Source organism: Scyliorhinus torazame, chromosome 14 (genome assembly GCF_047496885.1).
Source record: "Scyliorhinus torazame isolate Kashiwa2021f chromosome 14, sScyTor2.1, whole genome shotgun sequence".
In the NCBI taxonomy this organism is placed as follows: domain Eukaryota; kingdom Metazoa; phylum Chordata; class Chondrichthyes; order Carcharhiniformes; family Scyliorhinidae; genus Scyliorhinus; species Scyliorhinus torazame.
This window is the reverse complement of record NC_092720.1, coordinates 111,658,011-111,683,929: the sequence shown is the minus strand read 5'-3', so window position 1 is coordinate 111,683,929 and position 25,919 is coordinate 111,658,011. Positions and strand designations below refer to the sequence as shown.

Below are 25,919 nucleotides of genomic sequence, written 5' to 3'. Positions count from 1 at the left end.
TGTAGCTCATTCACAGTGATTGAATCATGCTGCATCTACTTCAAGGGAACAGCCAATTGACTGCCGGTCTCTGATTCTCAGTGTGGTAAAAAGTTCAATTCCATCTAAGTAATATGTGAAAACTTTATTTCTAAAGCTTCATGTGACCTGCTGCTGGGCCTACGCCAGTTCTCTGAAGCTGGCCATTAATATTAAAGAGCAATTTAGGAGGAGTTACCCTTCAATTTCATGTCCCTCTCTGAAGGGGAGCATATCTTCTTTTCGATCACTATCAAATCTCGCCCCATAGCTGAGGTGAGATCGCAACAGGTAAGGAAATCTGAAGCTTATTGCACAATGTAGTTGATCTTCGTCTTGCAAAATTCAGGAACATCTTTTGAAACCGAGAATAAAAAACAGCAGTAGATTCACAACACATGAATTGATTATTTAACAGGGGAGGCGGTGTTGCTGGTGGTATTGTCAATGGACGAGTAATTCAGAGACCCAGGGTAATGCATTGGAGACTCAGATTTGATTCCCACCATGGCAGATGGTGAAATTTATTGTATCTTTAGGCGAACAGCTCAAAAGAAATATGATTGCAGAAGCACGTGGGTTTGATGCAAGATTAACATTATTGATAGGTCTCCACTGTACAAGGTTTGGTACTGGACTGCTCAAAACCCGCAAAGTAGCCGATTAAGTCACATAAGTCATGTGACACTAATCTTAAAGTGAAATTGCGCACAATTACAATAACACGCATCTATAACATCCCTCCCCCTTTACTTCTAAGGTACAACACAACTAATAACTAGGATATTAACAAAGTCATTTAAATTATATACAAGTGCAGGCATCATATTATTACATTGTAATAACACAGTCAATAAGATAGACAATCAGGTGGGCGTCTATTTTCTGCAAGTTGCCTGTGCACATCCAAGACTTTGCCATTCTCAAACTTCGATGTATTTTCAAGTTCTCCAGTTGATGTCTCTACTCTGGAAGTTGTTAAAGACTCTTTTTCCAAGAGGTGTCAAATATTGGCAGGTACTTCTGATGCAATCTCTCCTTCTGTAGATGAAAGAGAAATTACCCAGTCAGGTGGAATGAGACCGTTACCTCTTGAAGTAGTTCTGGCACTGCATGTTGACAATAATTGATCCCACATGGCGTCTCCACATCAGTTCATCTGTCGTTTGGACCGTGTAGGATATTGGACCAGTCTGAGAACATAGAACATAGAACATAGAAAAATACAGCACAGAACAGGCCCTTCGGCCCACGGTGTTGTGCCGAACTTTTATCCTAGATTAAGAACAAATTAATCTACACCCCATCATTCTACCGTAATCCATGCACCTATCCAATACCCGTTTGAAGGTCCCTAATGTTTCCGACTCAACTACTTCCTCAGGCAGTGCATTCCATGCCCCCACTACTCTCTGGGTAAAGAGCCTACCTCTGACATCCCCCCTATATCTTCCACCGTTCATCTTAAATTTATGTCCCCTTATAACAGTTTGTTCCACCCGGGGAAAAAGTCTCTGACTGTCTACTCTATCTATTCCCCTGATCATCTTATAAACCTCTATCAAGTCGCCCCTCATCCTTCTCCGCTCTAATGAGAAAAGGCCTAGCACCCTCAACCTTTCCTCGTAAGATCTACTCTCCATTCCAGGCAACATCCTGGTAAATCTCCTTTGCATCTTTTCCAAAGCTTCCACATCCTACCTAAAATGAGGCGACCAGAAGAACTGCACACAGTACTCCAAATGTGGCCTTACCAAGGTTTTGTACAGCTGCATCATCACCTCACGGCTCTTAAATTCAATCCCTCTGTTAATGAACGCTAGCACACCACAGGCCTTCTTCACAGCTTTATCCACTTGAGTGGCAACTTTCAAAGATCTATGAACATAGACCCCAAGTTCTTTCTGCTCCTCCACATTGCCAAGAACCCTACCGTTAACCCTGTATTCCGCATTCATATTTGTCCTTCCAAAATGGACAACCTCACACTTTTCAGGATTGAACTCCATCTGCCACTTCTCAGCCCAGCTTTATCTATGTCTCTTTGCAACCGACAACAGCCCTCCTCACTATCCATAACTCCACCAATCTTCGTATCGTCTGCAAATTTACTGACCCACCCTTCTACTCCCTCATCCAAGTCATTAATGAAAATCACAAACAGCAGAGGACCCAGAACTGATCCCTGTGGTACGCCACTCGTAACTGGGATCCAGGGTGAATATGCCTTCGACCACCACTCTCTGACTTCTATCGGTTAGCCAGTTCGTTATCCAACTGGCCAAATTTCCCACTATCCCATGCCTCCTTACTTTCTGCATAAACCTACCATGGGGAACCTGATCAAATGCCTTACTAAAATCCATGTACACTACATCCACTGCTTTACCTTCATCCACATGCTTGGTCACTTCCTCAAAGAATTCAATAAGACTTGTGAGGCAAGACCTACCCCTCACAAATCCGTGCTGACTATCCCTAATCAAGCAGTGTCTTTCTAGATGTTCAGAAATCCTATCCCTCAGTACCCTTTCCATTACTTTGCCTACCACCGAAGTAAGACTAACTGGTCTGTAATTCCCAGGGTTATCCCTAGTCCCTTTTTTGAACAGGGGCACGACATTCGCCACTCTCCAATCCCCTGGTACCACCCCTGTTGACAGTGAGGATAAAAAGATAATTGCCAACGGCTCTGCAATTTCATCTCTTGCTTCCCATAGAATCCTTGGATATATCCCGTCAGGCCCGGGGGACTTGTCTATCCTCAAGTTTTTCAAAATGCCCAACACATCTTCCTTCCTAACAAGTATCTCCTCGAGCTTACCAGTCTGTTTCACACTGTCCTCTCCAACAATATGGCTCCTCTCATTTGTAAATACTGAAGAAAAGTACTCGTTCAAGACCTCTCCTGTCTCTTCAGACTCAATACACAATCTCCCGCTACTGTCCTTGATTGGACCTACCCTCGCTCTAGTCATTCTCATATTTCTCACATATGTGTAAAAGGCCTTGGGGTTTTCCTTGATCCTACCCGCCAAAGATTTTTCATGCCCTCTCTTAATTCTCCTAATCCCTTTCTTCAGTTCCCTCCTGGCTATCTTGTATCCCTCCAGGGCCCTGTCTGAACCTTGTTTCCTCAGCCTTACATAAGTCTCCTTCTTCATCTTGACAAGACATTCAGCCTCTCTTGTCAACCATGGTTCCCTCACTCGACCATCTCTTCCCTGCCTGACAGGGACATACATATCAAGGACACGTAGTACCTGTTCCTTGAACAAGTTCCACATTTCACTTGTGTCCTTCCCTGACAGCCTATGTTCCCAACTTATGCACTTCAGTTCTTGTCTAACAGCATCGTATTTACCCTTCCTCCAATTGTAAACCTTGCCATGTTGCATGCACCTATCCCTCTCCATTACTAAAGTGAAAGTCACAGAATTGTGGTCACTATCTCCAAAATCCTCCCCCACTAACAAATCTATCACTTACCCTGGTTCATTACCAAATCCAATATGGCCTCCCCTCTGGTCGGACAATCTACATACTGTGTTAGAAAAGCTTCCTGGACACACTGCACAAACACCACCCCATCCAAACTATTTGATCGAAAGAGTTTCCACTCAATGTTTGGGAAGTTGAAGTCACCCATGACTACTACCCTGTGACTTATGCACCTTTCCAAAATCTGTTTCCCAATCTGTTCCTCCACATCTCTGCTGCTATTGGGGGGCCCATAGAAAACTCCCAACAAGGTGACTGCTCCTTTCCTATTTCTGACTTCAACCCATACTACCTCAGTAGGCAGATCCTCCTCGAACTGCCTTTCTGCAGCTGTTATACTATCTCCAATTAACAATGCCACCCGCCCCCCACCTCTTTTACCACCCTCCCTAATCTTATTGAAACATCTATAACCAGGAACCTCCAAAAACCATTTCTGCCCCTCTTCTATCCAAGTTTCCGTGATGGCCACCACATCATAGTCCCAAGTACCGATCCATGCCTTAAATTCACCCACCTTATTCCTGATGCTTCTTGCGTTGAAGTATGCACACTTCAACCCATTTCCATGCCTGCAAGTACCTCCTTTGTCAGTGTTCCCTTCCCCACTGCCTCACTACATGCTTTGGCATCCTGAATATCAGCTACCTTAGTTGCTGGACTACAAATCCGGTTCCCATTCCCCAGCCAAATTAGTTTAAATCCTCCTGAAGAGTACTAGAAAACCTTCCTCCCAGGATATTGGTGCCCCTCTGGTTCAGATGCAACCCATCCTGCTTGTACAGGTCCCACCTTCCCCAGAACGCGCTCCAATTATCCAAATAACTGAAGCCCTCCCTCCTACACCATTCCTGCAGCCACGTGTTCAACTGCACTCTCTCCCTATTCCTGGCCTCGCTATCACGTGGCACCGGCAACAAACCAGAGATGACAACTCTGTCTGTCCTGGCTTTTAACTTCCAGCCTAACTCCCTAAACTCATTTATTACCTCTGTTGCTAACTTTTGGTTGATTCAATTGGCTCTGTTTTATAACCGTTGCTCTCGAGTCGCCAGGTATCTTTATGCTACCGCCACGAGGTTCAAGTAATGATCAATAACTCAATACAACGATTAGTAAGATTCAAATCAAAGCACATTTATTATACACAGTAATCACTACTCATGCACAAATTCTACTTCTAAGCTACTTCTACAACTAACAGGCCTATACTTAGCTTCGGACTGGTCCACCAGACCAGGGGAACAAATAGCCTTTTGTTCGGGTTCTGAGTCTGCGGGATTCGAAGTTGGTACGGATTGGTAGCTAGGAGCACCTATCTCGTAGCGAGCGTTGACTTAAGACTTACTGGATCTCTGCGGCAGTTGAACCGGTCACGGTCAAGGTTGGTTCGCGTTGCTGGGTGACCCGGTCAAGAAGAACGATTTGAACTTGGGGGCTTAACTTTATAGTCCCATGGGGCTTCCCGCCTTTCGGGGCGGACCCTGTACCTGGTTCCAAGTGATTGGACTTTGTTCCAATCGCTTGGTTCGATTTCTCCAATACTGGAGCGGTTCCCTGATCGATGGGCGGTCTTGAGGTGTCCGTTAATCTCTTTTGCATTGGCTCCTGCTGGCGCCGGGGAGTCTGGCTTAGCTTTGTTTGATCCAAATGTTGCGATTATTCCCGGGGATCGCTTATTAGTATGTAGATGGCTGCTACATTATTATGCAGATGGCTGCTTGTATCGATGCTGTCTGGGCTTTTGCAGAGTTAAATACACAGCAAACCTGCACCTGCTGGTTTCTGCCTGTGTTGGCTGAATTTCCCTGAATCCTTTTGTGGTGGTATGTATTAGGGGTAGTATGGTACCTGTGAAGCCGAGAGGCTATTGGCTGACAGGTCCCGGGTCCTGGTTGGATCTGCCGCCTGCTGGCTCCGCCCTGAAGGCGGAGTATAAGAGCTCGAGTACTCCCAGCAGCCGCATTCTGTAACTGAGCTGCTGGGGAACAAGTCTTGCTTAATAAAGCCTCGATTGATTTCATCTCTTCTCGACTTGAGTGAGTAATTGTTGCGCTACAATTTATTAAGCAAGCTTAAAAGACTATGGACCTCCGGATCGCCCTGGAGTGTCTGCGAATCAGCCCCCATGCAGCAAACTCGGCGGCCGTGTTTAAACACTGGCTAGCATGCTTCGAAGGTTACCTTCGAACGGCCCCCGGCCGGACCACGTTAGATCAGAAAATGCAGGTCCTGCATTCCAGGGTGAGCCCGGAGATCTACTCGCTCTTCGAAGATGCGGAGGATTTCCCGACGGCGCTCGCCATGCTGAAAGGAGTCTACATTCGGCCCATAAACCAGGTCTACGCACGCCACCAACTCGCGATGAGACGGCAAATCCCCGGAGAATCGCTTGACGAGTTCTACAGTGCGCTGTTGATTCTCGGAAGGAACTGCAACTGCCCGTCGGTGAGCGCAAACGAGCTCCTAATTAGGGATGCTTTTGTGGCAGGTATGACTTCTTCTCAAATTTGCCAAAGACTGTTAGAAAGAGACTCATTAGGACTCACAGAGGCACGGGCCCTTGCGGCCTCCCTCGACGTGGCCTCACAAAATGCCAGCGCCTAGGGTCCCGACCGCGCGGCAGCCCCTTGGGCTCCGTGGACCCCCGTTGCAACCGACTCCCCGGCACCCCCCACCCCCCTGCAAGCCTGTGCGGCTAGAGCACCAGACCATCCCGGTGGGCCCAGCTGCTATTTTTGCGGGCAGGCGAAACACCCCGGCAGCGCTGCCCGGCCCGCTCAGCTATTTGTAAAAGCTGCGGCAAAAAGGGGCATTACGCAGCGGTGTGCCAGTCCCGGGGGGTTGCCGCAATCTCCGGGGGAGGACGGGGACAGCAGACTCAACTCCCCAAGCGCTCCATGTGCGGCCGCGGGCGCCACCATTTTGGGCCCCGGACACCACGCGGGGAGGATGGGCGCCGCCATCTTGTGACCCCCCCGGCCACGTGCGATCCATGGGAGCGGCCATTTTGTCCACCCAGGAACGCGTGCGATCCATGGACGCCGCCACCTTGGCTGATAGCCAAGGACCCCAGCATAGATGGCTCCACGGGGTCGGAAGAAAGCGCCACGGTGCAGCAACCAAGACTGGCTTCGGTGACCCTGGACCAATCGCGGACCCAAACGGCAACGACAACGGTGCTGGTCAACGGGTACGAGACGCCATGCCTAATCGACTCTGGGAGCACGGAAAGTTTTATCCACCCGGACACGGTAAGACGCTGTTTTCTCTCAATTCGTCCGAGTACCCAAAAGATTTTCCTGGCTGCGGGATCCCATTCCTTAGAGATCAAAGGGTTCTGCATCACGAACCTAACGGTGCAAGGGAGGGAGTTTAAGAATTATAGGCTTAATGTCCTTCCCCAACTCTGCGCTCCCACTCTCTTGGGGTTAGATTTCCAGTGTAACCTCCAGAGCCTTACGTTCCAATTCGGCGGCCCAATACCCCCACTCACTATCTGCAGCCTCGCGACCCTCAATGTTGAACCGCCTTCCTTATTTGCGAACCTCACCCCGGATTGCAAACCCGTCGCCACTAGGAGCAGATGGTACAGCGCCCTGGACCAAACATTTATCCGGTCTGAAGTCCAGCGGCTGCTGAAGGAAGGCATAATCTAGGCCAGCAATAGTCCCTGGAGAGCCCAGGTGGTAGTTGTGAAGACCAGGGAGAAGCAGAGGATGGTCGTAGACTATAGTCAGACCATCAATAGGTACACGTAGCTCGATGCGTACCCTCTCCCCCGCATATCCGACATGGTCAATCGGATTGCACAGGACAAGGTCTTTTCCACCGTGGACCTCAAGTCCGTATACCACCAGCTCCCCATCCGCCCAAGTGACCGCAAGTACATGGCCTTCGAGGCAGACGGCTCTACCACTTCTTAAGGGTCCCATTTGGCGTCACGAACGGGGTCTCGGTCTTCCACCGGGAGATGGACCGAATGGTTGATCAGCATGGGTTGCGGGCCACGTTCCCATACCTCGACAATGTAACCATCTGTGGCCATGACCAGCAGGACCACGACGCCAACCTCCGCAAATTCCTCCAGACCGCTAACGCCCTGAACCTCACCTATAATGAGGAAAAATGCGTTTTTAGCACCAATCGTCTGGCCATCCTGGGATACGTAGTGCGCAATGGAGTGATAGGCCCTGACCCCGAACGCATGCGCCCCCTTATGGAATTTCCCCTTCCCCACTGCTCCAAAGCCCTGAAACGCTGCCTGGTCTTCTTTTCGTATTACGCCCAGTGGGTTCCCCAGTACGCAGACAAGGCCCGCCCATTAATACAGTCCACTACCTTCCCCCTGTCGACAGAGGCTCGCCAGGCCTTCAGCCGCATCAAAGCGGATATCGCAAAGGCCACGATGCACGCAATCGACGAGTCCCTCCCCTTCCAGGTTGAGAGCGACGCATCCGATATAGCTCTGGCGGCCACTCTCAACCAAGCGGGCAGACCCGTGGCCTTTTTCTCCCGGACCTTCCCGCCTCAGAAATCTGCCACTCCTCAGTGGAAAAGGAAGCCCAAGCCATAGTGGAAGCTGTGCGACATTGGAGGCATTACCTGGCCGGCAGGAGATTCACTCTCCTCACTGACCAACGGTCGGTAGCCTTTATGTTCGATAATGCACAGCGGGGCAAAATCAAGAATGACAAGATCTTGAGGTGGAGGATTGAGCTCGCCACCTATAATTATGAGATCTTGTATCGTCCCGGAAAGCTGAACGAGCCGTCCAATGCCAAATCGCGACACATGTGCCAACGCACAACACCTTTGATGTTCTCCATTTTACATCGGGAGTTGGCCAACCCAGGTGGCTACACCTCCACATCCCTTTTCCCACCAATGTCGTCGGTACCAATGTGCACCACGACTTCTGGCTGCTCCCCCTCCCCCTTAAGGATCCTGAAGACACGATCCGAGACATCCCTGGCCCTGGCACCCCGGAGGCAACATACCTTCTGGGAGTCTCGCTCGGGACCACAGAATCTCCTTTCTATTCCCCGAACCATTGAATCTCCTATTACTATTGCTTTTCTATTCTCCCCCTTCCCTTCTGAGTGCCAGAGCCAGACTCAGTGCCAGAGACCTGGCCGCTAGGGCCTTCCCTCGGTAGGTCATCCCCCCAACAGCATCCAAAACGGTATACTTGTTTTGAAGGGGAACAGCCACGAGGGATCCCTGCACTGTCTGCCTGTTTGTTTTCTTTCCCCTGACTGTAACCCAGCTACTCTTGTCCTGTACCTTGGGTGTGGTTACCTCCCTGTAACTGTAACTCTTCTCTATAACCCCCTTTGCCTCCCGGATGATCCAAATTTCATCCAGCTCCAGCTCCAGTTCCCTAACACGGTCTTTGAGGAGCTGGAGTTGGGTGCACTTCCCGCCGGTATAGTCAGCGGGGACACCAGTGGTATCCCTCACCACCCACATCCTACAGGAGGAGCATGCAACTGCCCTAGCCTCCATCCCCTCTTACCTTACAGAATATAGCTGCCCTGTGGACCAACTGGACCTCCGTCCTCCAACTCTGCTCCCAGTCAGCTGCACTCTCTGTAAATTCCTGGCTCCCTTCTCGCTCTTTGCGTAAATGAAATGAAAGGAGCACCTTCCTCCCTCCTCACCTAACTCCCTCAGTCACCAAACTCTCACTATAGCACTCAAATGCACCAAATTCAGTACTCCCTCAGTCACCAAACTCTCACTATAGCACTCAAATGCACCAAATTCAGCACTCCCTCAGTCACCAAACTCTCACTATAGCACTCAAATGCACCAAATTCAGCACTCAGTGCAAACAAAGTCTGCACTGTAGGTGGATCACTTTTATACTGTGAATCTAGCCTCTGAAAACTGGCCTAATCCAATTAACTAATTAACAAGCTCCAGCTGCAAGTACCTACAAGCAGAACCTGTGGTGTAGCTGCGCATTGGTTCTCCTTGTTGAAACAATTACTCCTTTGAGTTACTTTTTCATCTCAAGGGCTTTGATTGTTGGTTTTGTTGCACTGAGCGCGATCCAATGGAAAAGTGACTAAATGTGGTAACAAGCGGGAACTGCCTGATGTTTCCCGAAGGCCGACCCGGTGAGGCCGTCACTGGTAGCTAATGTTAATTAGGGCACTTAATGATGACCCACAGGCCTCACGCTGGAAAAGACTGTCCCGCCAGTTGATTAGCCGTGCTCGGCAGCTCCCCGCTAACGAGGGGGATCAACTCTTAAACTAATCCTGCAGAGCAAACCCCAGACAGCACGCAGCCATGCCGCCGCGCAGAACAGCCCCACGCTTTGGTGATGTCGATCTGACCCTGCTATTGGACGCGGTGGAGTCTCGATGGGATACCCTGTTCCCCCGAGGAGTTTGGACGGTGTTGTGTTAGGTACACTGGTCTAACATTGGCTGCAACTAGATGCAGCTTAGATCAAAAAGTTACTCCAGACCTTGAAGTTAGTTCAATCAGATTTATTGAACTAATAGCACAGTTAGCACAGTTCTCTGCTAACTTAAATGTGGTTACTCTATCTGACTGAACCAGATAGCCACGTGTGGAGGTGTGAGATTGTAACAACACCCTTGAATGATTCTCTAGATGTTCATCAGTGGAAAGAGGCAGAGTGTCGGTGCCTTGTGTCTTTTATAGTCAGATCCCACCCCTGAGTGTCCTGCCTGCTTATTGGTCATGTCCTGTTCTCTGTGTCCATTAGCTGCTTGTCTGTGCCTGCCTGTATATCATTATGTGTGTGTCTGCATATGATGACAGAGGGTCAGCCACAGGGCAGCCAGTACCACCTGGGAGGCAGTGGCATTGGCTGCCAGCACATGCTGTCACCAGGAGGATTGCCATCCAAAGCCGCAACAACTTCCACTGGGCCATAAAGGTGAGTTGGCTTCTACACTCTGGCAACAGCCCTACCTGCCACTCCCCCCGTGTGTCCCCCCCTCCCCCCACCATGGCCCTGTGGTTAGCATCACATTCCCCCCACCCCCAGCACTGTGCCCAGCACACCCTGACACCCACCTGTGCCTGGCTGGGAGTAACATCCCAAATCTGACCTTGCTCTAATACAGGGCCACCTTTGCATGGTTGTATTCGGCTCTGCACTTTGCCAGGTCCACCCAATGTCTTGGTACGCTCTTATTTTACGTACCTCCAGTTGCACAGCGAAGGATCCTCTCTTGGTCTTGGTCTTGATACTTGTGGAGCTTGGCTATTAAAGCCTTTGGCTGCTTCCCAGCCCTATGCTTTGGTCACCTGTGAGCCCTCCCGATCTCCAGCAGTTTGGGGAAGCTTTCCCTCCCAACCAGGCTGCCCAGCATTTGGGCCATGTAGTCAGTTGGGTCCCTATCCTCGAGCACCTCTGGCAGGCCCACAATCCTAATGTTCTGCTTCCTTAACCGATTTTCCTGGTCCTCGATCTTCCCTTTCAGGCGCCCCTGGGTCACCACCAACCTCTTGATCTCGGCTTCCAGGGTGACGATTCGGTCACCCTGATCTCTCAACTTCTCCAGCTCTCGGATTGTGTTCCCCTGGGCTTCCAGTTTCCTCCCCTAGCGCCTTCTGCATGGCGGCTAGTGCCTCCTCCACCGCCTCCTTGACCGTCGCATTTATCTCAGCCTTAATGTCATCCTTCATTGCATTTAGTTCCTTGGTTAGGAATATCCTCCATCCGTCACCTGGTAGGGGGTGGGGGGCATGTTTTCTGGGTTGCCGGTCTCCCTCTCTCAGGAGAGCCTGGGGACCCCTTACCTCGTGGGTCCACCGACCCGCTGGCTGGCCGCTCCTCTCCCTTGCCGTAGTTTCTGGTGACCCTGCGGCATCTCGAGCTGTTGCTTCCTGGCATTTTGTTGTTCGTAATGTTGTTGAGGGTGAGGGGATGTTTAATTCCAGTTTTGCGGGCTAATTTTGGCCAAATGTGCCTATTTTACTGTCGTATAATGGAGAACCAGCTCATAGGAAGGAGGGGGCGAGGGTAGCAGAGCACAGGACAGGGTGAGGAGGAGATAATAAGGAAACAAGCAGAGCGGGTGTAGGAGGGGATCAGATTGACCCCGGCGGGGGGGGGAGCCACCACACGAGCAATAAAGCTAGCACCAGCAAGCATGAGAGAGAGGTGGGCCATGACACATCTCCCACCGGGGAGAGAGAGCATCTGATGGGAGGGCAGACAGAGCAATGGGGAGGGGAAGGCACGGGGTCAATAGAAGAGGGGGAAATGTGGGGGCAGGGGGTAAGCGAGGGGGCAGAAATGGGAACCAAAACCAAGGGGGGAATGAAACGATAAGGGGGGGGGGAGGACTCTGGACTGGCTTCAGCAGATCAATATCGGAAACATGGAACAAGATGGCACCGTAAGCAACCACTTTGGAGGGTCCCTGAACAAAGGGAAACGCCGAAGAGCAGGAGCTCATCCACATGGCGTACATATAGTTGCCGACCATGATTGGTAGCCCCTGGACAAAGGGAAGCTTTGGAGCACAGGGGCCCGGCCGCATGGTGAGAACAGTGACTGCGGCCATTTTGGATGGACCCCGAACAAAGGGAAACCCTGGAGTGCAGGGGCACATTCACAAGGTAAGTATGGTTGATCCCGTTGGAAGAAAAACCATCAGGATAGTCACCTGGAGACTTAACGGCCCAGTGTGGTAAACCACTGTTACACCTGTATTAGGTGATGTAAGGTAGGACCTGTACTACAGGTTCGCCGGTAGCCCCTGCCTGCTGGCTCTGCCCAGTAGGCGGAGTATAAATAAGCGTGTCCTCTATTCAGCAGCCATCTCGCCAGCTGCTGTGGGAGGCCACACATCTTACTGCAATAAAGCCACAGTTGTATCCAACCTGAGTCTTTGTACAATTGATCGTGCATCACCCAGTGAAAAGATCCAGGGCTATTATCACCTGAAAGGCATGAAAGCTGACATAGTCTTCCTTCAAGAGAAGGACCTGAGGGAGAAGGACTGACTGCAGGTTAGGAAGGGCTGAGTAGGACAGACCTACCATTCCTGCTACGGGACAGGAATTAGGGGGGTAGGGATACTACTTAGTAAGAGGATGCTGGTCATTATGACAAGGACAGGTACAGACCATGGGGGATGGACGTCATGGTCAGCGGCATCCTGGACGGGGCACCGGTAGTCCTGGTAAACATATACGTGCCCAACTGGGACGGCGTGGTGCTCATTAAAAAGACCATGGCAGACGTCCCTCACATAGAAACGCACAGGCTGGTCATGATGGGAGGGGGTGGGGTGGGGGGAGTGGGGGGGTGGGGGGAACGACTCTAACAGTGTACAGGACCCATTGATGGACAGGTCAAACTCTAGAACAGGGAAAAGAGCAGGCATGGGTAAGAAACTGGGAACGTTCATGGAGCAGATGTGGGCAGTGGACCCATGGCCATTCATACACACCAGGTGAGAAGGGGTTATCATTCTTCTTGCCAGTACATAAGGTCTAAATCCGCATTGAATTCTTTGTTGTGGCGAAATCGGTGCTTCCAGAAATTGTAAGAGTGGAATACTACGTGACTGTAACCTCTGACCACACTCCACACCACATGGATGTGAGGTTGGAGTCGGGCTGTGCCCAACGCCCCACATGGCGGTTGGACACAATCCTTTTGGCCGATAAGGTCTTCCATCGGAAAATATCACAGGTCATAGGCGAGTACGTTACTAACAACCGGAACGGGGAAGTCCCACTATCCACGTTCTGGGAGGCTCTGAAGGTTGTGATTAGGGGACAAATAATTGCCTATAAGGCTCGCAGAGACAGGGAAGAGAGGATGGCTGGGCAATAACGGATCGACTCCATTCTGGAAGTAGACAGAAGATACTCCAGGACCCCAACCGTAGAGCATCTGGCGGAGAGGAGAAAGCTACAAATGGATTTTACCTTGATATTCACCAGGAAAGCAGTGTATCAACTCCATCAGACATGAGGGACCTTTTACGAGCAGGGATAGAAAGCTAGCTGCCTGCTGGCTCACCAGTTGAGAAAGCAGGCAGCCACAAGAGAAATAGCACAGGTAAAGGATAGCAGAGACAGACTGGTAGCTAAACCAGAAAAGGTCCACGAAGCATTCAAGGCCTTCTACCAGGGACTGCACAACTCCAAATCCCCTGATGATGACATGCCAGTCGTGGAGGACGATAGAGGGGAGGAGCTGGAAACACCACTAGGACTGGGAGTAGTCATGAAGAGCATTACCTGCAGGTGGAAAAGGTGCCGGGACTCAACCGGTTCCACTGGACTTCTGCAAAGAATTTTCAAAAGCACAGGGCCCCCACCTGCGGGAGAGGTTCACAGACTCGCTAGCGAGGGGCACCCTGCCTCCTTCCCTCACACAGGCCACTATATCGCTGATACCCAAAGAGGATAAAGACCCAACGGAGTGTGGATCATACAGACCCATTTCGCTGCTCAATGTGGACGCGAAAATATTCGCGAATGTCCTAGCCAAGCAGATGGAGAACAGCGTGCCAGAGGGGGTTGCAGAAGACCAGATGGGCGTTTTTAAGGGTAGACAGCTAATTGCAAACAGCAGGCGCTTGCTGAACGTGATAATGACCCCATCTGGGGAAAGACACAAGAGGTGATCGCCTCCCTGGACGCAGAAAAGGCCTTCGACAGAGTCCAGTTGAAATACCTCGTTGAGGTAATAGAGCGGTTTGGACTCGGGACAGGGTTCACCTCATGGGTAAAACTCCTACAACACCCTCAAGGTGAGCGTACAGACCAATGCCATCAGCTCTGAATACTTTCAGCTACACAGAGGCACAAGGAAGGGATGCCAGCTCCCGTTGCTCCTGTTCGCCCTGGCCATCGAGCCACTGGAGATCACCCTGAGAGAGGCAAGGGGCTGGAAGGGAATCCAAATTGGAGGGCAGAGAGCACAGAATATCACTCTATGAGGATGACCTGCTACTTTACAACTCGGAACCGCAAAGTAGCATGAAAGAAATAGAACATAGAACATAGAAAATACAGCACAGAACAGGCCCTTCGGCCCACGATGTTGTACCGAACATTTTTCCTAGATTAATCATAGATTATCATTGAATTTACAGTGCAGAAGGAGGCCATTCGGCCCTTTGAGTCTGCACCGGCTCTTTGAAAGAGCACCCTACCCAAAGTCAACACCTCCACCCAACACGAAGGGCAATTTTGGACACTAAGGGCAATTTATCATGGCCAATCCACCTAACCTGCACATCTTTGGACTGTGGGAGGAAACCGGAGCACCCGGAGGAAACCCACGCAGACACGGGGACGATGTGCAGACTCCGCACAGACAGTGACCCAAGCCGGAATCGAAGCTGGGACCCTGGAGCTGTGAAGCAATTGTGCTATCCACAATGCTGCTGTGCTGGCCTTAAGAACAAATAAATCTACACTATATCATTTTACCGTAATCCATGTACCTATCCAATAGCTGCTTGAAGGTCCCTAATGTTTCCGACTCAACTACTTCCACAGGCAGTGCATTCCATGCACCCACTACTCTCTGGGTAAAGAACCTACCTCTGACATCCCCCCTATATCTTCCACCTTTCACCTTAAATTTATGTCCCCTTGTAATGGTTTGTTCCACCCGGGGAAAAAGTCTCTGACTGTCTACTCTATCTATTCCCCTGATCATCTTATAAACCTCTATCAAGTCGCCCCTCATCCTTCTCCGTTCTAATGAGAAAAGGCCTAGCACCCTCAACCTTTCCTCGTAAGACCTACTCTCCATTCCAGGCAACATCCTGGTAAATCTCCTTTGCACCTTTTCCAAAGCTTCTACATCCTTCCTAAAATGAGGCGACCAGAACTGTACACAGTACTCCAAATGTGGCCTTACCAAGGTTTTGTACAGCTGCATCATCACCTCACGGCTCTTAAATTCAATCCCTCTGTTAATGAATGCTAGCACACCATGGGCCTTCTTCACAGCTCTATCTAATTGAGTGGCTGTAGCACCATCAATCACACATGAGGCGAGATGTAGAGAACTTCAATCGAGGCTTTATTGAGCAGACTTGTTCAGACTTGTTCCCCAGCAACTCAGTCACAGAATGCAGCTGCGGGGAGTAAACCGGGTTCTTATACCCCGCCTATCTGGGTGGAGCCCAGTAGGCGGCAGATCCAATCGGGACCCAGCATCTGTCCTCCAATAGCTCCTCGGCATTCATGGTGTACCGTATTACCCCTAATACATACCACCACAGTGGCAACTTTCAAAGATGTACGAACATAGACCCCAAGATCTCTCTGCTCCTCCACATTGCCAAGAACTCTACCGTTAACCCTGTATTCCGCACTCATATTTGTCCTTCCAAAATGGACAACCTCACACTTTTCAGGGTTAAACTCCATCTGCCACTTCTCAGCCCAGCTCTGCATCCTATCTATGTCTCTTTGCAGCCGACAACAGCCCTCCTCACTATCCACAACTCCACCAATCTTCGTATCGTCTGCAAATTTACTGACCCACCCTTCAACTCCCTCATCCAAGTCATTAATGAAAATCACAAACAGCAGAGGACCCAGAACTGATCCCTGCGGTACGCCACTGGTAACTGGGATCCAGGCTGAATATTTGCCATCCACCAACACTCTCTGACTTCTATCGGTTAGCCAGTTCGTTATCCAACTGGCCAAATTTCCCACTATCCCATGCCTCCTTACTTTCTGCAGAAGCCTACCATGGGGAACTTTATCAAATGCCTTACTAAAATACATGTATACTACATCCACTGCTTTACCTTCATCCACATGCTTGGTCACCTCCTCAAAGAATTCAATAAGACTTGTAAGGCAAGACCTACCCCTCACAAATCCGTGCTGACTATCCCTAATCAAGCAGTGTCTTTCCAGATGCTCAGAAATCCTATCCTTCAGTACCCTTTCCATTACTTTGCCTACCACCGAAGTAAGACTAACTGGCCTGTAATTCCCAGGGTTATCCCTCTTCCCTTTTTTGAACAGGGGCACGACATTCGCCACTCTCCAATCCCCTGATACCACCCCTGTTGACAGTGAGGACTAAAAGATCATTGCCACCGGCTCTGCAATTTCATCTCTTGCTTCCATTAGAATCCTTGGATATATCCTGTCAGGCCCGGGGGACTTGTCTATCCTCAAGTTTTTCAAAATGCCCAACACATCTTCCTTCCTGACAAGTATTTCCTCGAGCTTACCGGTCTGTTTCACACTGTCCTCTCCAACAATATCGCCCCTCTCATTTGTAAATACAGAAGAAAAGTATTCGTTCAAGACCTCTCCTATCTCTTCAGACTCAATACACAATTTCCCGCTACTGTCCTTGATCGGACCTACCCTCGCTCTACTCATTCTCATATTTCTCACATATGTGTAAAAGGCCTTGGGGTTTTCCTTGATCCTACCCGCCAAAGATTGTTCATGCCCTCTCTTAGCTCTCCTAATCCCTTTCTTCAGTTCCCCCCTGGCTATCTTGCATCCCTCCAACGCCCTGTCTGAACCTTGTTTCCTCAGCCTTACATAAGTCTCCTTTTTCCTCTTAACAAGACATTCAACCTCTCTTGTCAACCATGGTTCCCTCACTTGACCATCTCTTCCCTGCCTGACAGGGACATACATATCAAGGACACGTAGTACCTGTTCCTTGAACAAGTTCCACATTTCACTTGTGTCCTTCCCTGACAGCCTATGTTCCCAACTTATGCACTTCAATTCTTGTCTGACAACATCGTATTTACCCTTCCCCCAATTGTAAACCTTGCCCTGTTGCACGCACCTATCCCTCTCCATTACTAAAGTGAAAGTCACAGAATTGTGGTCACTATCTCCAAAATGCTCCCCCACTAACAAATCTATCACTTGCCCTGGTTCATTACCAAGTACTGAATCCAATGCTGCGAGTCGGAGCGGAGATTTATAAAGATCGCGGCCTAGTTTCGGGAGCCGTTCGGAGGAGGAGGAGCAGTCTCTGTCAGGGAGAGAACCTGAGAACATCGAAGACACTCAGAAGGTAAGAAGGTAAGTAAGTGATTTTTACTCATTTTAACTTTTTTCCTTTTTCAAATTGTGTGTGTCGGGGGGAAACTGAAGTGACATCACAGAAAAGCTGTGACCTGAGTGGCTGGTTGGGAATCTACACTAAATTAAAAAAATTAAGCATTGGTAACTAATTAAACATAATTACTTAATTATAATTTAGAGGGGTATCTAAGCCAGAGATTGGAGAGTACTATATTTAGCTTTCGCATTTATATTAGAAATCTAGTGCTAGGAAACAGATAGTTAACAGTAACTTTAAAAAACATTTTTTTTAAAATATTTTTTAAAAAAATTTTAACTTTTAATTTTAATTAATTGACGCAATGTCAGTTAGAGGGGTGCAGTGCTCTGACTGTGAGATGTGGAAGGTCCGGGAGGCTTCCAGCCTCCCGGATGGCTTCATCTGCAGTAAGTGCACCCAACTGGACCTCCTCACAGACCGCATGGTTCGGTTGGAGCAGCAATTGGATGCACTTAGGAGCATGCAGGTAGCGGAACGCGTCATAGATCGCAGTTATATAAATGTGGTCACACCCAAGGTGCAGGCAGAGAGATGGGTGACCACCAGAAAGGGCAGGCAGTCAGTGCAGGAATCTCCTGTGGTTGTCCCCCTCTCGAACAGGTATACCCCTTTGGATACTGTCGGGGGGGATAGCCTATCAGGGTAAAACAGCAGCAGCCAGAGCGGTGGCACCACGGCTGGCTCTGATATTCAGAAGTGAGGATCAAAGCGCAGAAGAGCAATCGTAATAGGGGACTCTATAGTCAGGGGCACAGATAGGCGCTTCTGTGGATGTGAAAGAGACTCCAGGATGGTATGTTGCCTCCCTGGTGCCAGGGTCCAGGATGTCTCCGAACGGATAGAGGGCATCCTGAAGGGGGAGGGCAAACAGGCAGAGGTCGTTGTACATATTAGTACTAACGACATAGGCAGGAAGGGGCATGAGGTCCTGCAGCAGGAGTTCAGGGAGCTAGGCAGAAAGTTAAAAGTCAGGACCTCGAGGGTTGTAATCTCGGGATTACTCCCTGTGCCACGTGCCAGTGAGGCTAGAAATAGGAAGATAGAGTAGCTAAACACGTGGCTAAACAGCTGGTGTAGGAGGGAGGGTTTCCGTTATCTGGACCACTGGGAGCTCTTCCGGGGCAGGTGTGACCTATATAAGAAGGACGGGTTGCATCTAAACTGGAGAGGCATAAATATCCTGGCCCGAGGTTTGCTAGTGTCACACGGGAGGGTTTAAAATAGTATGGCAGTGGGGTGGGCACGGGAGCAATAGGTCAGAAGGTGAGAGCATTGAGGGAGAACTAGGGAATAGGGACAGTGGGGCTCTGAGGCAGAGCAGACAGGGAGAAGTTGCTGAACACAGCGGGTCTGGTGGCCTGAAGTGCATATGTTTTAATGCAAAAAGTATTACGGGTAAGACAGATGAACATAGAGCTTGGATTAGTACTTGGAACTATGATGTTGTTGCCATTACAGAGACCTGGTTGAGGGAAGGGCAGGGTTGGCAGCTAAACGTTCCAGGATTTAGATGTTTCAGGTGGGATAGAGGGGGATGTAAAAGGGGTGGCGGAGTTGCGCTACTGGTTAGGGAGAATATCACAGCTGTACTGCAGGAGGACACCTCAGAGGGCAGTGAGGCTATATGGGTAGATATCAGGAATAAGAAGGGTGCAGTCACAATGTTGGGGGTTTACTACAGGCCTCCCAACAGCCAGCGGGAGATAGAGGAGCAGATACGTAGACAGATTTTGGAAAAGAGTAAAAACAACAGGGTTGTGGTGATGGCAGACTTCAAGTTCCCCAATATTGACTGGGACTCACTTAGTGCCAGGGGCTTAGACGGGGCGGAGTTTGTAAGGAGCATCCAGGAGGGCTTCTTAAAACAATATGTAGACAGTCCAACTAGGGAAGGGGCGGTACTGGACCTGGTATTGGGGAATGAGCCCGGCCAGGTGGTAGATATTTCAGTAGGGGAGCATTTCGGGAACAGTGACCACAATTCAGTAAGTTTTAAAGTGCTGGTGGACAAGGATAAGAGTGGTCCTAGGATGAATGTGCTAAATTGGGGGAAGGCTAATTATAACAATATTAGGCGGGAACTGAAGAACATAGATTGGGGGCGGATGTTTGAGGGCAAATCAACATCTGACATGTGGGAGGCTTTCGAGGGTCAGTTGAAAGGAATTCAAGACCAGCATGTTCCTGTGAGGAAGAAGGATAAATACGGCAATTTCCGGGAACCTTGGATAACGAGAGATATTGTAGGCCTCGTCAAAAAGAAAAAGGAGGCATTTGTCAAGGCTAAAATGCTGGGAACAGACGAAGCCTGTGTGGAATATAAGGAAAGTAGGAAGGAACTTAAGCAAGGAGTCAGGAGGGCTAGAAGGGGTCACGAAAAGTCATTGGCAAATAGGGTTAAGGAAAATCTCAAGGCTTTTTACACGTACATAAAAAGCAAGAGGGTAGCCAGGGAAAGGGTTGGCCCACTGAAGGATAGGCAAGGGAATCTATGTGTGGAGCCAGAGGAAATGGGTGAGGTACTAAATGAATACTTTGCATCAGTATTCACCAAAGAGAAGAAATTGGTAGATGTTGAGTCTGGAGAAGGGCGTGTAGATAGCCTGGGTCACATTGGGATCCAAAAAGACGAGGTGTTGGGTGTCTTAAAAAATATTAAGGTAGATAAATCCCCAGGGCCTGATGGGATCTACCCCAGAATACTGAAGGAGGCTGGAGAGGAAATTGCTGAGGCCTTGACAGAAATCTTTGGATCCTCACTGTCTTCAGGTGATGTCCCGGAAGACTGGAGAATAGCCAATGTTGTTCCTCTGTTTAAGAAGGGTAGCAAGGATAAGCCAGGGAACTACAGGCTGGTGAGCCTTACTTCATTGGTAGGGAAATTACTGGAGAGAATTCTTCGAGACAGGATCTACTTCCATTTGGAAGCAAATGGACGTATTAGTGAGAGGCAGCATGGTTTTGTGAAGGGGAGGTCGTGTCTCACTAACTTGATAGAGTTTTTCGAGGAGGTCACTAAGACGATTGATGCAGGTAGGGCAGTGGATGTTGTCTATATGGACTTCAGTAAGGCCTTTGACAAGGTCCCTCATGGTAGACTAGTACAAAAGGTGAAGTCATACGGGATCAGGGGTGAGCTGGCAAGGTGGATACAGAACTGGCTAGGTCATAGAAGGCAGAGAGTGGACTTCCGGGTGCGGCGATGACCAGCTAAGTCGCACGTTTCGGCAGCTCCCAGTGGAACGGACTTTTGGGCTCTTAATAAGAGCCCCAACGGCAATTTTAACGGCTAAAAGCACTGTGCGGTAAACCAGAAGGGAATCCCCCCTGGATACGGATGGAAAAAGGAGAGGAAAGTGGCCGGATTGCGGTGGATCCTTTAGAGCAGCGGCAAGGAAGGCAAGCAAAAACCAAGATGGCATCGGAAGGTGGCAGTTTAATATGGGGCCCTGAACAACACGAGTTTTTGAAACGCTGCGTGGAAGAGCTTAAAAAGGAGATGAAGAAGGAGCTGTTGGCCCCGATATTACAGGCGATTGAAGGGCTAAAAGATGAGCAAAAGACCCAGGAGCGGGAGCTTCGGGTCGTGAAGGCAAAGGCTGCCGAGAACGAGGACGATATACAGGGCCTGGTGGTGAAGACGGAGATGCACAAGGCACACCATAAACGATGTGTGGAAAGGCTGGAGGTGCTGGAGAATAATGCAAGGAGGAAGAATTTAAGGATTCTTGGTCTTCCTGAAGGTGCAGAAGGGGTGGACGTCGGGGCATATGTGAGCACGATGCTGCACTCGTTGATGGGATCGGAGGCCCCGACGGGTCCGCTGGAGGTGGAGGGAGCCTATCGAGTTATGGCGCGAAGACCGAGGGCTGGAGAAATTCCTCGAGCCATAGTGGTGAGATTCCTCCGTTTTAAGGACAGAAAGATGGTCCTAAGATGGGCAAAGAAAACTCGGAGCAGTAGATGGGAGAACGCGGTGATCCGCGTATATCAAGACTGGAGTGCGCAGGTGGCGAGAAGGAGGGCGAGCTTTAATCGGGCCAAGGAGGTGCTTCATAAAAAGAAGATCAAATTTGGAATGCTGCAGCCGGCAAGACTGTGGGTCACATATCAAGGGAAGCACCACTACTTTGAAACGGCGGATGAGGCGTGGACATTTATTGTTGAAGAGAAATTGGAATGAGTGGGTTATTAAAAAAGAACGTTTGAGACAAAGTGGTGGGGCGAATATGGGGGGCGAAGAGGGGGGAAAAAGGGGGGAGAGATGATTTTGATTTTTATGTTGTTAATCCTGCGACCCGGTAACTTTTCTCTCTTCCACAGGTTGTGGGGGAGGGAGGAAGGGAGGTGGAGGAGTTGGGGGCGTTGGCCATTGGGGGCGGGGCCAAAAGGGAAGCGCGGGCTTTGTTCCCGCACTATGATAATTATGGTGGGAATAGGGAATCAGGAAGGAGGGGGCGCGCACGGTGCGAGCCGAGGTCACAGGGGGAAGCCGAGGTCGGCCAGAGTTTGCTGACTTCTGGGAGCAACATGGGGGGTGTAACTACGCTAGTGGGGGATCTAGCGGGGGGGGGTGGGAGGGGGGGATTTACTGGGTTGCTGCTGCTGGGGAGAAGGGGGAGCTGGTATGGGGTGGGGTGGGCGGGGCGGGGGGGCACCGCCTGGGGGGGATACAGCTGCGTGGGAACCGGGTGAGGAGCTGGGTAAAAGGGGATGGCTAATCGACAAGGGCGGGGGGGGGGGGGGGGAAAGAGCCCCCCAACCCGGCTGATCACGTGGAATGTGAGAGGGCTGAACGGGCCGATAAAGATGGCACGGGTACTCGCACACCTAAAGAAACTTAAGGCAGATGTGGTTATGTTACAGGAGACGCATTTGAAACTGATAGACCAGGTTAGACTACGCAATGGATGGGTGGGGCAGGTGTTTCATTCAGGGCTAGATGCAAAAATCAGGGGGGTGGCTATATTAGTGGGGAAGCGGGTAATGTTTGAGGCAAAGACCATAGTGGCGGATAGTGGGGGCAGATACGTGATGGTGAGTGGCAAATTACAGGGGGAGGCGGTGGTCTTAGTGAACGTATATGCCCCGAACTGGGATGATGCCAACTTTATGAGGCGCATGTTAGGACGTATCCCGGACCTAGTGGTGGGGAAGTTGGTAATGGGTGGAGATTTTAACACGGTGCTGGGACCAGGGCTGGACAGATCGAGGTCCAGGACTGGAAGGAGGCCAGCAGCAGCCAAGGTGCTTAAAGACTTTATGGAGCAGATGGGAGGAGTAGACCCATGGAGATTTAGTAGACCTAGGAGTAAGGAGTTTTCGTTTTTCTCCTATGTCCACAAAGTTTATTCGCGAATAGACTTTTTTGTTTTGGGAAGGGCGTTGATCCCGAAGGTGAGGGGGACGGAGTATACGGCTATAGCTATTTCGGATCACGCTCCACATTGGGTGGACTTGGAGATAGGGGAGGAAAAAGAACGGCGTCCACCCTGGAGAATGGACATGGGACTAATGTCGGATGAGGGGGTGTGTCTAAGGGTGAGGGGGTGTATTGAAAAGTACTTGGAACTCAATGATAATGGGGAGGTCCAGGTGGGAGTGGTCTGGGAGGCGCTGAAGGCGGTGGTTAGAGGGGAGCTGATATCAATCAGCGCACATAAAGGAAAGCAGGAGAGTAGTGAACGGGAGCGGTTGCTGCAAGAACTTCTGAGGGTGGACAGGCAATATGCGGAGGCACCGGAGGAGGGACTGTACAGGGAAAGGCAAAGGCTACATGTAGAATTTGATTTGCTGACTACGGGTACTACAGAGGCACAGTGGAGGAAGGCACAGGGTGTACAATACGAATATGGGGAGAAGGCGAGCAGGTTGCTGGCCCACCAATTGAGGAAAAGGGGAGCAGCGAGGGAAATAGGGGGAGTGAGGGATGAGGAGGGAGAGATGGAGCGGGGAGCGGAGAGAGTGAATGGAGTGTTCAAGGCATTCTATGAAAGATTATATGAAGCTCAGCCCCCGGATGGGAAGGAGAGAATAATGTGTTTTCTGGAACAGCTGGAATTTCCTAAGGTGGAGGAGCAGGAGAGGGTGGGACTGGGAGCACAGATCGAAATGGAGGAAGTAGTGAAAGGAATTAGGAGCATGCAGGCGGGGAAGGCTCCGGGACCGGGTGGATTCCCAGTTGAATTTTACAGGAAATATGTGGACTTGCTCGCCCCGTTACTGATGAGAACCTTTAATGAGGCGAGGGAAAGGGGACAGCTGCCCCCGACTATGTCAGAGGCAACGATATCGCTTCTCCTAAAGAAAGAAAAAGACCCACTGCAATGCGGGTCCTATAGGCCTATTTCCCTCCTGAATGTAGACGCTAAGATTCTGGGCAAGGTGATGGCAATGAGGATAGAGGATTGTGTCCTGGGGGTGGTCCATGAGGACCAAACTGGGTTTGTGAAGGGGAGACAGCTGAATACGAATATACGGAGGCTGCTCGGGGTAATGATGATGCCCCCACCAGAGGGGGAAGCGGAGATAGTGGTGGCGATGGATGCCGAGAAAGCATTTGATAGAGTGGAGTGGGATTATTTGTGGGAGGTGTTGAGGAGATTTGGCTTTGGAGATGAGTATATTAGATGGGTACAGCTGCTGTATAGGGCCCCGATGGCGAGCGTGGTCACGAATGGACGGGGGTCTGCATATTTTCGGCTCCATAGAGGGACGAGGCAGGGATGTCCTCTGTCCCCATTGTTGTTTGCACTGGCGATTGAGCCCCTGGCAATAGCATTGAGGGGTTCCAGGAAGTGGAGGGGAGTACTCAGGGGAGGAGAAGAACACCGGGTATCTCTGTATGCGGACGATTTGTTGTTGTATGTGGCGGACCCGGCGGAGGGGATGCCAGAGATAATGCGGATACTTGGGGAGTTTGGAGAATTTTCAGGATATAAACTGAACATGGGGAAAAGTGAGTTGTTTGTGGTGCATTCAGGGGGGCAGAGCAGAGAAATAGAGGACTTACCGCTGAGGAAGGTAACAAGGGACTTTCGCTACTTGGGGATCCAGATAGCCAAGAATTGGGGTACATTGCATAGGTTAAATTTAACGCGATTGGTGGAACAAATGGAGGAGGACTTCAAGAGATGGGACATGGTATCCCTGTCACTGGCAGGGAGGGTGCAGGCGGTTAAAATGGTGGTCCTCCCGAGATTCCTTTTTGTGTTTCAGTGCCTCCCGGTGGTGATCACGAAGGCTTTTTTCAAAAGGATTGAGAAGAATATCATGAGTTTTGTGTGGGCCGGGAAGACCCCGAGAGTGAGGAGGGGATTTTTGCAGCGTAGTAGGGATAGGGGGGGGCTGGCACTACCGAGCCTAAGTGAGTACTACTGGGCCGCCAATATCTCAATGGCATGTAAGTGGATGGGAAAAAAGGAGGGAGCGGCGTGGAAGAGATTGGAGAGGGCGTCCTGCAGGGGGACTAGCCTACAAGCTATGGTGACGGCGCCGTTGCCGTTCTCACCGAAGAAATACACCACATGCCCGGTGGTGGTGGCTACTCTGAAAATCTGGGGGCAGTGGAGACGGCATAGGGATAAGACGTGAGCCTCGGTGTGGTCCCCGATAAGAAATAACCATAGGTTTGCTCCAGGGAGAATGGATGGGGGATTTGGAACATGGCAAAGAGCAGGAGTAACACAATTGAGAGATCTGTTTGTGGATGGGACGTTTGCAAGTCTGGGAGTGCTGACCGAAAAATATGGGTTGCCCCAAGGGAATGCATTCCGGTGTATGCAACTGAGGGCTTTTGCGAGGCAACAGGTGAGGGAATTCCCGCAGCTCCCGACGCAGGAGGTGCAGGACAGAGTGATCTCAAAGACATGGGTGGGGACGGTAAGGTATCAGACATATATAGGGAAATGAGGGACGAGGGGGAGATTATGGTAGATGAGCTGAAAGGGAAATGGGAAGAGGAGCTGGGGGAGGAGATTGAGGAGGGGCTGTGGGCTGATGCCCTAAGTAGGGTAAACTCATCGTCCTCGTGTGCCAGGCTAAGCCTGATACAATTTAAGGTGTTACACAGGGCGCATATGACTGGAGCACGGCTCAGTAAATTTTTTGGAGTAGAGGATAGGTGTGCGAGATGCTCGAGAAGCCCAGCGAATCACACCCACATGTTCTGGTCATGTCCGGCACTACAGGGGTTTTGGGTGGGGGTGACAAAGGTGCTTTCGAAGGTGGTGGGGGTCCAGGTCGAACCAAGCTGGGGGTTGGCTATATTCGGGGTTGCAGAGGAGCCGGGAGTGCAGGAGGTGAAAGAGGCTGA

At 50.3% G+C, this 25,919-nt stretch overlaps 1 long non-coding RNA gene across 3 annotated transcripts in view; it reads right to left on the bottom strand.

Moving 5' to 3' along the window:
* Positions 1-512: 512 nt before the first annotated feature.
* LOC140389964 (uncharacterized) overlaps positions 513-25,919 on the bottom strand; it is a 43,552-nt gene continuing 18,145 nt past the window's right edge. For all 3 annotated transcript variants that reach the window (XR_011934521.1, XR_011934522.1, XR_011934520.1), the window contains one exon: positions 513-1,059. This is a non-coding gene — a long non-coding RNA (uncharacterized lncRNA). The remainder of the gene's footprint in view (positions 1,060-25,919) is intronic.